This window comes from Crassostrea angulata, chromosome 3, assembly GCF_025612915.1.
Source record: "Crassostrea angulata isolate pt1a10 chromosome 3, ASM2561291v2, whole genome shotgun sequence".
NCBI lineage: Eukaryota > Metazoa > Mollusca > Bivalvia > Ostreida > Ostreidae > Magallana > Magallana angulata.
In genome coordinates this window covers 50,392,712-50,406,231 of record NC_069113.1, presented here as the reverse complement: position 1 = coordinate 50,406,231, position 13,520 = coordinate 50,392,712, and positions in this window count along the sequence as shown.

The following is a 13,520-nucleotide window of genomic DNA, read 5'->3' as shown; positions in this document are numbered from 1 at the left end:
GTACTAAAACTGGAAGAAAATGTTTAGTATTCAAGTTGAATGCGGCGATATGATTTCTGTAGAACAGCTCAAATTGTAGATCTAAGGAATCACATCATTTTCATTCATTTTAGCTTAGTAAATGTAGTTATATTGTTTGGGATTAATGTGAGAGGTGGATAAAAATTTCAATTTTAAAATTTATATTTTAATTTTCTCATTTCGAGGTGTTTATCTTTGAGCGACGGCGACGACCACGATGATATTTGATGATGACGATGATGATGATGATGAAGGGCTTCATGTGGGGTTTTTTTCCCAGAGCACTTATAACGTGACATCACAAGCAAAACCAATTTTTTTCCGAAATATTGGACATTTCCGAAATCGCAGAGTGGAGAGTATCAATAATTCCTCCGTATGGCCGCCCCCCAGCATTCATCTGGTCACGCGCCGCGGGGCCATGCTTTCAGTTGGAAAAGCTTCTATCAACTTCAGCAACCGCTCAAAACCATTCCGTTTTTACCTTTTTCTCTCCATCTTACTCTTAAACAGATGGGACGAGGGGCTAGGCGAGACTGAAGTGCATAAGAAGAAGTGAAAAAGTGGATTGAAGAATAGCAGTAGAAGCTAAAGTGATTATTTTAGAAGCACAAAAGAGAAATTAATGTTTCACCCGTCCATCTGTATGAAATGATCGACAATAGAAAATCGTGTTTTATTCAGACTGTTAAAAGATTAACCGAGTCCCATTGTACCTTTATCACGGGCAAGGAATTCTAATTTATTTCTGGAAAACTGCACTATATTGTCCTTTTTGGCAAGTAAAACTCCACAAGAAAGAACGTTTTTCAGTGCACTTTGAGAAATTCTTTCACGAGCGGAGTGTGATGAAAACCCACTCGCCCTCCTCTCATCTCTTTACAAAAGATTTAACTCTCGAGTTGCAAATTACATGCCCCATTTGGCCAGGTGACAGGCTCAATACGGCTGCCCTTTGATAACTTTATAAAAGTCCTTGGGGTTTAGGTGTCGTTTAGGAGATGGGAATCGGTTTGTTCAATTGAGCGAAAACATCGTCATATATAGCGTAAAATTTGATGCGCTTCCAAACCAGCAAGCGGTAATACGATACACTAGAAAACCAATCGCTGCCCAAGTCAATTTGTCAAAAATGTACATCAATGAAATCTTCTTTGAAACAAGCATTAAACAGTATCAAAACATATGTAACCTGTTCAAATATACATGTATAATGTAAACACCAAATCTGATAAAGTAAAAAATTTTAAGTGTTTTGTTTTGCATTTTTTACATAAAATATTTTGATTTTCTTAATTGATCTTCAGCAGATGTAGCGATGTTTCAGTTTTGGAGGCTTTTGTCGGTCCCATCCAACCTGGATGCTTCCGATCCGTCAGCACTGTGTCCAGCCTTATAAACCATGCCGTCTTCAATTGTTGCAGCTAAACTTATGACACAGTAAGGCAAGTGGACCAAGGTATGTATAATCGATTAAAGAAAACAGAAAGGTTGCGTCGATCATGTATGGTTGAAAGTAAAATTAAAATTGATTTATAGAGGGCCTTGTTCCTAAGATTGATTTCTCTTTATACAATTTCAATTTTTATGACTTCAGCGGAAAATTATGATACGTGCATTTTTAAAATTGTTTATTAGATAACGAATGTGTAACTTTCTCCATGCAAGAAGCAGTAACATGTTTTGTAATCTGTGTATACATATCGGCTAAAATGCTTATTAATTTCAGAACCATTTTTTAGATACCAAAGCAAACAGCAGGTTGCACAAGATCGACTTTTGTTTAACCGGATACGAGCAATTTCTTTCCGCTATTGTTTCTTCTGTTTCTCGCGCATAATCTGTGTCATTTTCTCTGTAATAATCTTTAATTACGATATATACGATCTACAAAATTACGCATTAATGCCCGCCAGTGTGTTTTAATAAATATCTTTTACAGATCCTGAAAGCTGGAAACTTAAGTAAATAATTAAATACGTTTAATAGAATCGAGGTGTTTTTTTCTATTGCTCTTGGATTTTGAGTCGGTTTTGACGACTCTGTCTGGTGCAAGGTTTGATTGACACCGTCTTTGTATAGAAGCGTTAGTGCAGAAAATAACGGGGATATTTTATGTACAAAGTTTTTCAGAAACATATTTGCCAACAACTCGCGCGCAAAATAGTCGACAAACAAACTATGTTTGACTTGCTTCACAGGCGAGAACGTCTAGTCAATCAAGTGATGCCGAAAACCCACTTTGCTGTTATTACATTGTCAAGTTTTTGTCTGTGCAAATATTCAGGTTCATGGAATTGAATTCAACAAATTTACATGTCTGTAAAAAACGTCTTTAAGAAATGCCCATTGAGTCTGGCCGAGTGCTTTTTAAAATAACTTTACTTTTTATGTACTATCTTTTTTTAGGTAGCAGTATTTTCTTTTGTAGATGCAAAAAAATCTTCATGTATATTAGAGCCAATTATATGATGTATACATGTTTTTATATCCATATTTGTACAGGATTTATGTAAATGTATTAAATTTTGCAAATGTATTGCGTTTATAGCGACTGTAAACATAACATAGATATGCAATAAATACTTAACAGAGAACGAGGACCAGACCCGTTCTACCCATATAATGAGTTGGTGTAGAACAGCAAATTATCCAAGAATGTAAGGGAAACATTTAGATTTGATTCAACTATTAGTATTCTTAGCAATGTACCCCCAAAGGAGAAACCAAACGCGACACTGCCATATTTCATACAACGCAAGATGCCGACTACATGCAGTTTTTTACGTTCTGAATTTTGTCGTACAATTTGTAGCACGATGTATTGGACAAAAGAAAGTGTTAATACACCTCCAAAATAGTATAATATAATGTCAAGCCTGGTATAAAAAAGGTCAACATAAAATTAACCAGATGAAACTGCAATTATGACTTGATTCTGAATCATATAATACCCTCGGACATTTACGTGCATTTAACTTTTTGCAATAAAATGACAACAAAACAATCAACTTAAAAATCAAAACATGTACAGTTTCCAAGATTTGCGTAACAGAATTCGTTTGTTTTTTTAACTTTAACTTTCTTGATACAAATTTTACTTTGTCTTCCATATGAAAAACCGCCTCCCAAAATGTAATTCAACTGTCGTACTCTGGTCGTTCACGAATCAGTAATCAGCCACGGGTGTCTGAAAACAGAGATTGCGGAAAAGAATGGCTAAATCATGTAAATTGATGCTACTGGATTTAGCCCTGTGATCTGCTGCGTCAACAGAATTAATTTAATAAGTTCCTAATGATAAAACTATCAAGAATGATCTTGACTTAATGCATATAATTAGTGGAAAATACGAAATGTCAGAATTAAAAAAAGAACAAAACGTGAAATATTCGTATTTTTTATTATTAAAGAATTGTACATGGTCTAATCAAATCCCAAACATCAGAAAAAAGGTTAAGGTATATCAACAATTCATGTATACTATATGCATATCTTAATAGACTAACAATATGAAATGACAATTGTATATAACATTAAAAACAAAAATGGTCCTTTGTCACATTCCTAAATACAAACGGGATTGTCTTCTATATATTAGTTTTGATTCACTAAGATACTTTTTTTTATATATGTATTGGGCAAATTGTTCAACTGTGTGTTATTAATAAGCATTTACATATACTGAGTAGTTAGTTCGTATGAGACAATATCAGCGATGAAATATTAAAGCATTATACAATAATTGTTCTTAGTCTTGAAGATAAAATATCTGAATGGCTTTACAATTATCAATAGCTTTTTAGATTTATTTTAGAAGCGAAATAATTGTCGTCAACAAAACATGTAACATGAAGCAAAATCCGTAAATATTTGTGACGAAATAAGTGAACTTTTGTTATAGAGTTGATGACTCCGAGGAATTGACACGCTCCTGGTCCAATACCCCTGTCCCAGATATATCTGTGGGTCACCCCCTACCAAGAGAAGCTACACATAAAAAACCGGCCCAGAGTCCCCTCATCTTGTCATTATGTCACGTGACTTATTGAAACGTAAATTGACCCTTTCTTATGCAAAACCAAAGTAAATACCTTTGCAGCGGTTTTTTATACATAAAATCTATGTGTATTTCTATGGCCGATTTGTCTTGCAAACAGGAAAACCTTTCTTTTGCCATATACGGTTTGTCCTTTAATCTACAATTCGTTGATGCATTTCATATTTTTTCAATCTTAAGTTAGACTGTTCAAGCAATGGTCCTAAAAAACTGGTGTTTCATTTAATAATTTCTTTTAATTTCGCGAAAAAGAATTTTATCCGATGATAGGCGAAAAGTTTTGGACTGTATGTTGCTGAATGCAATAATGCAATAAATGTAACTAAAAACTTCCCTAGACCAACAAAAATAATGCATGCTTTTCGCATTCCACTGGTTGCCAATTTTGTTTTTACCTGAACTACATGATGCTAAAAATATACAATCTACCTGTTTTGGAATGTAAGTCTGTTGCAAAAAAATTAAGAACCAATGCAGAGAACGGTGTTTTTGTGTAACGTGAGTCATATGTCAATGGAGGAACTAATTACGTAGGGCAGACACCTAGAACCATGCGTTTGCCATTGAAAAAGTCTTTAAGTAAGGATTTCTTGTTCAAAAAATGAGTAAAACATGAAAGAAAAATTTCACCCAAGAGCTCATCAACAACCTTCTAAAGTAACGGGATGTTTTCAATTAGCTCCCGTAAATTACCCCAAAAATCAGGAATGACTTCCATCAAAAAAGAATTTTTTTATCCAGAAACATGAAAGGGATTTCTCCTAATTTGTATCTCGGCCTAATTTAAAAGTCCAATATGAAAATATGATATGTAATTACAGATCAGTGTTATATCAAAGAACGTTTCACAGAAAGGGTCTCAGATATATTCCTTTGCGGTAGGTCACAAGTGGAAATACCCCTTACAATTTATTTTTAAGTTTTTGTTCTGTGTTCTCTCTATGTCTACTCCTCAGCCCTTATAAACCGACTTGGACTTATTTATGACTTACATGTATCTTAACCATAGAATAAGTATTTTTAGCATTTTTCAGTAAAGGGCTTTAAAAAGGTTATACTAAAACAAAAATAATAGTAGTAATAATAACCAACTTTTCACGGGATGTCACGTGTATTTACATGTACTAGCATAATAGCTTTAATAGTACATACTTGTATGTTATATAATTACTGATTTATTCCTTACACAAATCTGAGACTTTGTGTATTAAAGTGTAATTTTGACTGATAAACTCTAGTAATAAATATCTGTAAATTGTTTGCGAAATGTATTGTTAATAAAAAAAATAAGAGAAAAACGGTTTAAATGACTCTTTATTTTATATAAAAAGTGTGTTCCTCAATTTGAAAAAAAACCCACCAAACTCTTTTAGGATGAATGTTTATATACACTTCCTTTAATTTTAAAAAGGTAGATATTGATTATATACTGTGTCTTATATTTTGTGTTGTACAATACATAGGTGTTATTCATTCAAAATTAATGTAGTTATTTGTTGTTTACAGTCTCATCGATATATATTTGTACTTTCATAAAAAACCATACACAATTAAATTATATCAGAAACGTGGGGAGCTATTGTATGACATGTAAGTGATTTTATTTATATACAGAATTACCCAGAACCCAGCATAACGGACAATGTCTACATACCTGCTAGGAATGGCAAGCAAAAAGGCTGGCAGAAAAATACAACCATTTATAAAAATATTATTCCTGTTTACACGGACAAACTCGTGTACATATAGGTCTAATGACCAGAGTTTATAAATGAATGTTTTGTTTATTTAATATTTGGTCTTTTATTTATTTAGTTATTTATTTTTTTGATAACACACATCCTAATAATAAACTTCTCACTAACGTAATACCTACTTAAAAATTCATATTATCTATAAATCCTTATTTAACGATCTAAATCTAGCCATCTACTTCAGGAAAATAAAGTTGAGTTGATGATACTCTAATTTGAATATAAACTAAGATAAAACGCTCTACGTTTTATTAAAATCAATTAAGTCAGAAAATTTCTTTCCATTAAATCTAAACAAATTTAATTGATTTACAACTGCTGCAAAATTAACTATAGTAGAACTTTTCATGTTTCGCACTTTGCAAGTTTTCAAATAAGTACAAGTAAATTAATTTTGTCAAAATATAAAAAGTGGGCATGTTGTGAATGAATGCATACTCAAATTCATAATTTTATTCTCGCCTGCATTGCAGAAAAGTTTTAAATGATATCGATATTCGTTTAGTTAAGTAAATTCTAAGTATAAGCTTGCATTTTTAACAACCACTAAATATTTAATTTAGACTTTTTTAGAACAATAAATATGAAATAAAATATCAAGTGATAAAAAAATCACTAGAATCGTTTGATAGTTGGACTTTTCTTTAAATAAGAGCAAAATATTTATCAGAAAATTAATTCATTATCTAATTAATTCTTAAATGCAATGCATTATTTAAAGTATACATGTTTGTTTATACAAATTTATCTTTTATAAATAATTTAAAAAAAAAAACCAAACAATTACCACCAACCCCCCCCCCCCCCAAAAAAAAACCCCCCAAAAAACAAATTAAAATAAAACAAGTATTTTAGATGGTCGTTTTAATAGATTTAAGTTTCTCCTTTTTTTTTATTATTTCATTCATTTCAAATTAGATTTTTTTTTCTACACCCTGACATTTATCACGTTCATCTGTCTACGCTATTTATTTCCCGTGAGCAAGGAGAAAAGAAGGGGAAAGGATTTGCTTTTTCAAACGGTATTTTTGAATTGCTTTTTGATTGAATAACATGGTTTTCATTATAAATAAATTCAGAAAATGAATACCTTTGGGTGAGATCTTTTATTCTTTTGTATATATGAATGTAGGTAATAACTTAACCTTTTCGATCCCTGCTAGAATTTATCGATATGAGAACAGGAAAACTGAATATAAAATTTGTAAGCTTTCGCTTTTTACGCTATAAATTAAATTTACCACATTTCTTTTTAAAACAAAAATTAAGTAGATCATTCATCGCACATATTTTATTTAAAACTATTGATTCTATGCTATCTGCAATAAGGAGTAATTTACCAAATAAAATATATGTATACTTAAGTTTTTCAACATTTCGTCAAAATACCTTAAGAACAACTTTTGGATTTATTTGACATTCTGAGATTTTCTGTTTGAAAATTCATATATTTTTCTATTTATCAATGGGAAAAATCCTCATTTTATTTGCTTTATAAATTTTTGACATCTGCTGCAAATAAATTTTGGAATCAATAATTAAATAGAAGATAACCATATTAATGTATGATGTATTTGACATCTCAAGCACTCTGTAACTAGCTTTATAATGATTTTTCTTTTTGCGTTTGCTGATTTTTATATGATAGTAAACATCTAAATTTTTGCTGCTGTTATCTCGTTTATGAAATGTATGTCATTTCCGCCTTGAATGTAATAGATAGTTCTGACTTATTTATGCAAGTTTGTAATTGAATCAATGCAAATGTTTGCGCTACAATTTTCATTTAAAAAGCATCATTTTTCTTCATTCACATGACTATCGTACAACCGCATCTATTTTACAATGAATTAATACAAATGATTATACTTATGACGTGTAAATAATTATATTACTAGAGGACAAGAAGGTAACTAACTCCTTGTTTGACCTCGTAAACTTTCTGTACAAAATATTATCCTTATAAAGCTTGGTCTGTAATTGGCATGAGTCAGTCCACAAACTACAACCTCTATTGAAAATTTCGGCCAGTGTTGTTACAGTGTAAATTGTTTTGATTTTGAGTTAAATGTACCAAAAGGTGCGTGTTTTCGATTGTTAATTATCTTATTAACGCTTGAAAGTATCAATATTTAGTTTATGTCGTGGCTGAACTTTTGCAGCCGATTTGACCTTTCTACCCTTATAAACTCCTGGCCGTATTAGTGAGAATTTGAAAATATTTTTGGTATCAGCAAAAAATTAATGGTAAATCATTTTTTTAAAAATGAGCTTTAGTGATCTGACCAAGAAAACGGGTGTCCATTCTATTCAATCGATTAAAAATGTTCATTATTACTTATAATGCACGTTTAAAAATACATTTTTGTGCCCCGGTGGTTTACGTATTTTTCCACAAAAGAATTAACTTTTACCTACCAAATAAACTGAAAATAAATTATCTAAAATAACTAAATAGATAAACTAATCTTTTATTAGTTATTGTACTTTTGTTCACTTTCTCTCTCTTAATTGTTATTTTACCTTTTTTTTGGGGGGGGGGGGGTGATATCTTATTTTCTTTTGTGAGTGTTTTGTTTTATTCCACTTCTATATGAATTATAATCTTTATTAATATGTTAAGATAATTAACGATTTAAGTTTTAAGTAATTGCAACTTTGCATCATTGTCTACATATTAATGTACACTTTTAATCATAAAATAAAATTTTTAACTTTTTTTACTTTATTTAAGCTCCATCTCTTGTTTAACATCGGTTTATTTTAATTAAGGTTGTACGTGACACCTGTCCATATTAAAGTGGATAAAAGTAGATTAAAATCAAAATAATTTCATCGATGTAGAATTTTCAAATTTGACCAAGTAAATTTCAAAATTTTTTGGAAAGGTAAAAATTATAAAAGCCCCAGCGGGATTCGAACTCATGCTTACAGAATTGTAACTGAGACCCTTTGCACTACGCCGTTAGATAATAATTTCTGGAAATAAAAGATTTATAAATCTATGCTTAATTTTAATTTTGTTTGTTTCGATTCGGAAAAATCTTAAATTTTATTGTTTAATTCGATCGAAAAAAGGTCTCAATATGGAGGTGTCCCATTCCACCTTAATTACGCATACCTGTATCAAGTTTTATATTTATCAAAACAAAAGTAATACTCATTGTTCGTTACTATTTTCCCTAATCGGGCATTATTGTACATTAATGAGAACATTTTTGAAAAGGGGGAAAAAATATGCACATTTGATTTGTATACTTCCTATACAGTTCATTGTTGAAATTTCTTTATTTTAAAGAGATTTACACCTAAAGTTTCAGACAAGAAAATATTTCCTGAGAAATTCACTCTGTATTAGAAGTGTCCCATATTCAAATTGCCCATCTTAAGCAACTATATCTAAACACGATTATAGATGATCATAGTTACTGTAGTGAATCTCTGGCGACATTACGGCATTTCGGTAGGTATTCTGGCTTTGGTACATTGGGTACTTACCTGAAAAACCATTAAAAAGGTAACGTAACAAATATGTCGCAACAGGACTGCACGGCGGGGTGTCATTCCGAGCTACAAATTTAACTTATTGTAATAAGATATAGCGGCATTGCAACATCAAAGCTTTCTTTTGTCTTCTTTAATTGTTTACATGTTTGTTTTTTATGCTGTTGAATCTATATTTGTTCGGAATTTTCGATATGTTACAGCGCTTTGCCTACAAAACTTAAAAATTCAGGAAAAAAAGTAGTGCGGGGTTCCGGGTACTGTTAGACTCCAGCAACAAACTGAATAATTTTCATTTACAAATCTATAATTCTTATTCATTATGACGGAATCTCATCTAAGTTTGACATTGACCTGTTCTCGACGTCAGCGTTTCAATTCATACTAAATATAGCGGCCATATATAGGTCCCTTACAGCACGTAGGCCATTTCTGTGCAATGAAAGAAAATCGTTTCATGCCAAACATATTCCTGACGGGTTAATCTAGCTCGACACCTCAACACTTTCCTCACAAAATCCTTCTGGTTGATCAATTCCTGTTTTGAAAAAATTAAAAACACAAAGTTGTTCAACTGCCACGAATCATTTGTCTGTATCTCGATCTCTGTATAACTCCATTGTTGTTTCATTAGTTTTATACATACACATTTTTTTCAGGGATCGTCATGTCATGAATGTTGGTTTTTTCCTTTGTTTAGAATCCATAATTAGACAAAAAGCATGTACGACTAGAATACATGCATGCTGAGCTGAACTGAATGAAGAATAATGTAAAAATAAATCTGTTTTATATTCTCTGAAAGTTTGATTTGGATGCAGTGTTATTTGAAAAATGGAAGGACAACTGCTCCTCAAAGCCAAAGTGGCAGCCGTTCAAATATTATAACAACAAAAACAAATAACAAACATTGAATTAGCAGACGATTTCATTATACGGGCGCGGGACAGACAATTTCGCGCTATTTGTTGTCAATATTTGAAGTAACATTACGTTCTGCCGTTTCAAATATATGAAAAGTGCCGCAAATGATAACTTAATATCAGTTTAAATATATTTCTCAATAACCAATCGGTTTTTTATAGTTTGTTCAGTCATAAAGGAGATCAAAGATGCTTATGGATCAAAGACACTATCTCAAGTGATTTTTACTTCCATTTTGTTTTTAATAATAGGCCATTTTCTAAAGTATATTCAAAGGTAGGTTTTGGATAATCCTTTTAACAATTTGTTCAAAATGAAAATTGAAGGGCGCATATAGTGTCTTTCTTCTTACTTTCCACTCGTTTCTCAATTATCAATTAGTGTGAGATATCTAAGTCTATCTGTCATTTCAGGGTTTTTTGGGTTTTTCTTTTTACAGAATATTGGAGCGGATATGTGAACTCACATCTGTTCGTTGTTAATTATGAACCTTTGACGGCAATTACAATGTGGTTTTCTTAGTATATTCATACGTAAAAGTTGTCTTATCTGACAACAAAGCTCTTTCTTGTTTCAAAGGTTCTTTATTTTCTACAAATAAAATTACAACTCAGTTATACTCACGGAAAGTGGGTAGATAGAAACAATACTTAGTAGGGCTGTCTTCTCCTTTGTAAAGTGATTACATCTCTTTCCCTTTGCCCGTCCACCTCTTAAACCACAACAATGCGGGATCCTTCCCTATACTTTATTGCACCCCCCGCAAACCCCCCCCCCCCCCCCCAAAAAAAAAACAACAAAAAACAAAACAAAACAAAACAAAAAAAAAAAAAAAAAAACAACAATAACCCCCTCACCCAAACAAACTAAAACAAACATAAAAATCCCACTTGTAGTAAACCACAAGTTTTGTGGTACACAGGTCATCTTATTAAAAGTTTTGCGTTACAAAGGTGGCGATCTATTACACCAATACTAGCATACCGTGAATGTCCTCAGCAGTTTTTTTCCTCTTTCTGAAGAATTAATTCTCTTCTTTTTTTTTTACAGAAATAAATGCAAAATATTTGTTGTTTTGCTATACATTTATTTCATGATTAAATATGACAATGGCAAATTGCGATTATTACCAAACTGTGGACAAAAGTGCCCACAAAAGTAACAATGTGATATCAAGGTTTTTTCACTGCACAAATTCCGTTTGTTATAAAGTAAGATCAATTAAATAAAAAATATATATTTCAATGCACAAAATCTTTAATCGTATAGATTAGATTGTGTCAAAAGCTTTCAAAATATGATCATGAAAGCAACTGCAATGCTGAGCAATAGCTATCTATAAAAAAGCTGAACTACTTGAAATTCTTTCTTAGTAATTATTTTTTCCCCATTAATTAAATGAAAAGTTATTTTTTATCTAACCAACAAACTTATACGTTCGTAATGAGAAATTTTTAAACCATACAATGGTAAGAAAAAGTCTACTATCTGTGTTTGCTTTTTTTTGTATTCCCTTAATATCACTGTTTGCGTTTGGCAATCAATTTCAATTACCGAACAGAGAAAACTGCACTGAATCTGTGTACGGCAAACCGATCGTAATAATGAGTGAATTGTATAAACAAATGTTTCTCTGATTGTAATAATGTAAAAACTGTAATATGTGTTATATTTCGTCAATACCATGTGGTGTCGGGCGTTTACAATTAGCAGAAAAGACTAAGTACAGAGGTCGGGTTCGAGGTTCACGTGCGAGTCCTGAAAAGAATGATGTTGACACAGCAGTGTCCGCTTACAAATGCTTTTAAATGCTTCATTATATTTTTCTCATTTCGGTCGGGCACTGCGCCTCATTGTGTAAGCAGGTTTAGGGAATGTTTGCTTATCTGTACGGATTGGACATTTTCTTGTGTTCATCCGCTCATATCCCTACGCAAGGTGAGCGGTTTGGAGACCTATTCAAATACTACTTAGAACAACCTGAAACGGATTTCAAAAGAGTTATATAAGACAATTTAGCACAAATATTTGCTAACTAAGAGATCGCGCAAAATTTAATGAACTCGGTCTTTTGGACTTGTTTACTCGACGCTGACCGACGACATCCAATTCAAAATCGGAAATGTATTCTGTGTCCGAGATGTCTAAAAGTCAAATATTTGCTTTGTTGCCTGGTTATTTTACGTAAAACTTAGTTTTCCTTTCCATGGGAGCCTGAGAAATGACCCGTTTGGTCTCTTTTTCTTGTTTGCTTAGGCTGAACATGTATGAAGGAGAGCTGGACAAATATATCGGTGTCGCTGCTGGCATTAGAATTTCTCAAACTTGCCTGGCAAGTTTTTTCGATTTGTCCAACTTTGTCATCTAGCAGCATGGTCCATTTTCAGATAAATCAATCCCGGAGTTTTTATACTATTTATTTCGTGCAAACATAAAATAAATATTATTTACTATGCTATAAACTCAAAAATGACCAAAATAAGATCATTATTTTGACCAGAGGTCGAATAACGGTTGTTCATTTAATGTGAAATATTTAGGCCGAACTTCTTTGTAGTTTTCAAAAACATGTACCAAAATGATTGCTTATTGTTCAAATTAAATCGAGAGTTTTAAATCCGATGTATTTGATGAAAAACATACATATTCATTATTTCAGAATCCCGGGGAAAAGATTGAAAAACATAGTCATATAATTAAAATTGAATGAGGCTTGTTTAGAACCCTGCTTATTTTTAACTTATTCAAAAGTTTTATAAATAAAAACAATCGTGGAAAGAATTTTTTTCTGTTTTCGGGAAATTGTATTTTTCTACTTTGAAACCCCTTGCACCGTAAATGAAATAAATTTGCGTTTTTTGGGTCATATTTTCTATTAATTTGATTTACTTGAGAGAAAGAATTTCGTTATATTTGTAAACATATATCTAAAAGAAGCTTTCACAGCTTTTTTAGGTACCAGAGATAAATATAAAATTCTAACTAAAAGGGTTTTACTAGTTCATGTATCGTTTTTAATCGGGTGGTTTCACTTTTTAAAAGATAGTTTATATTTAAATTGTGTTTTTATAAAAGCTGAACATGGCTCCAAAATGTTCTGAACAATAATCAGACAATGCATGGTACAATTTAAGTGCATGTACATACATAATATGTAATTCACAATTACTGTACGTGGTCACACACGATAATAAGTACACATTTATTGTATTCATACTAATACATAGATATCAGTTAACTTAAATGAAAGTGCATGT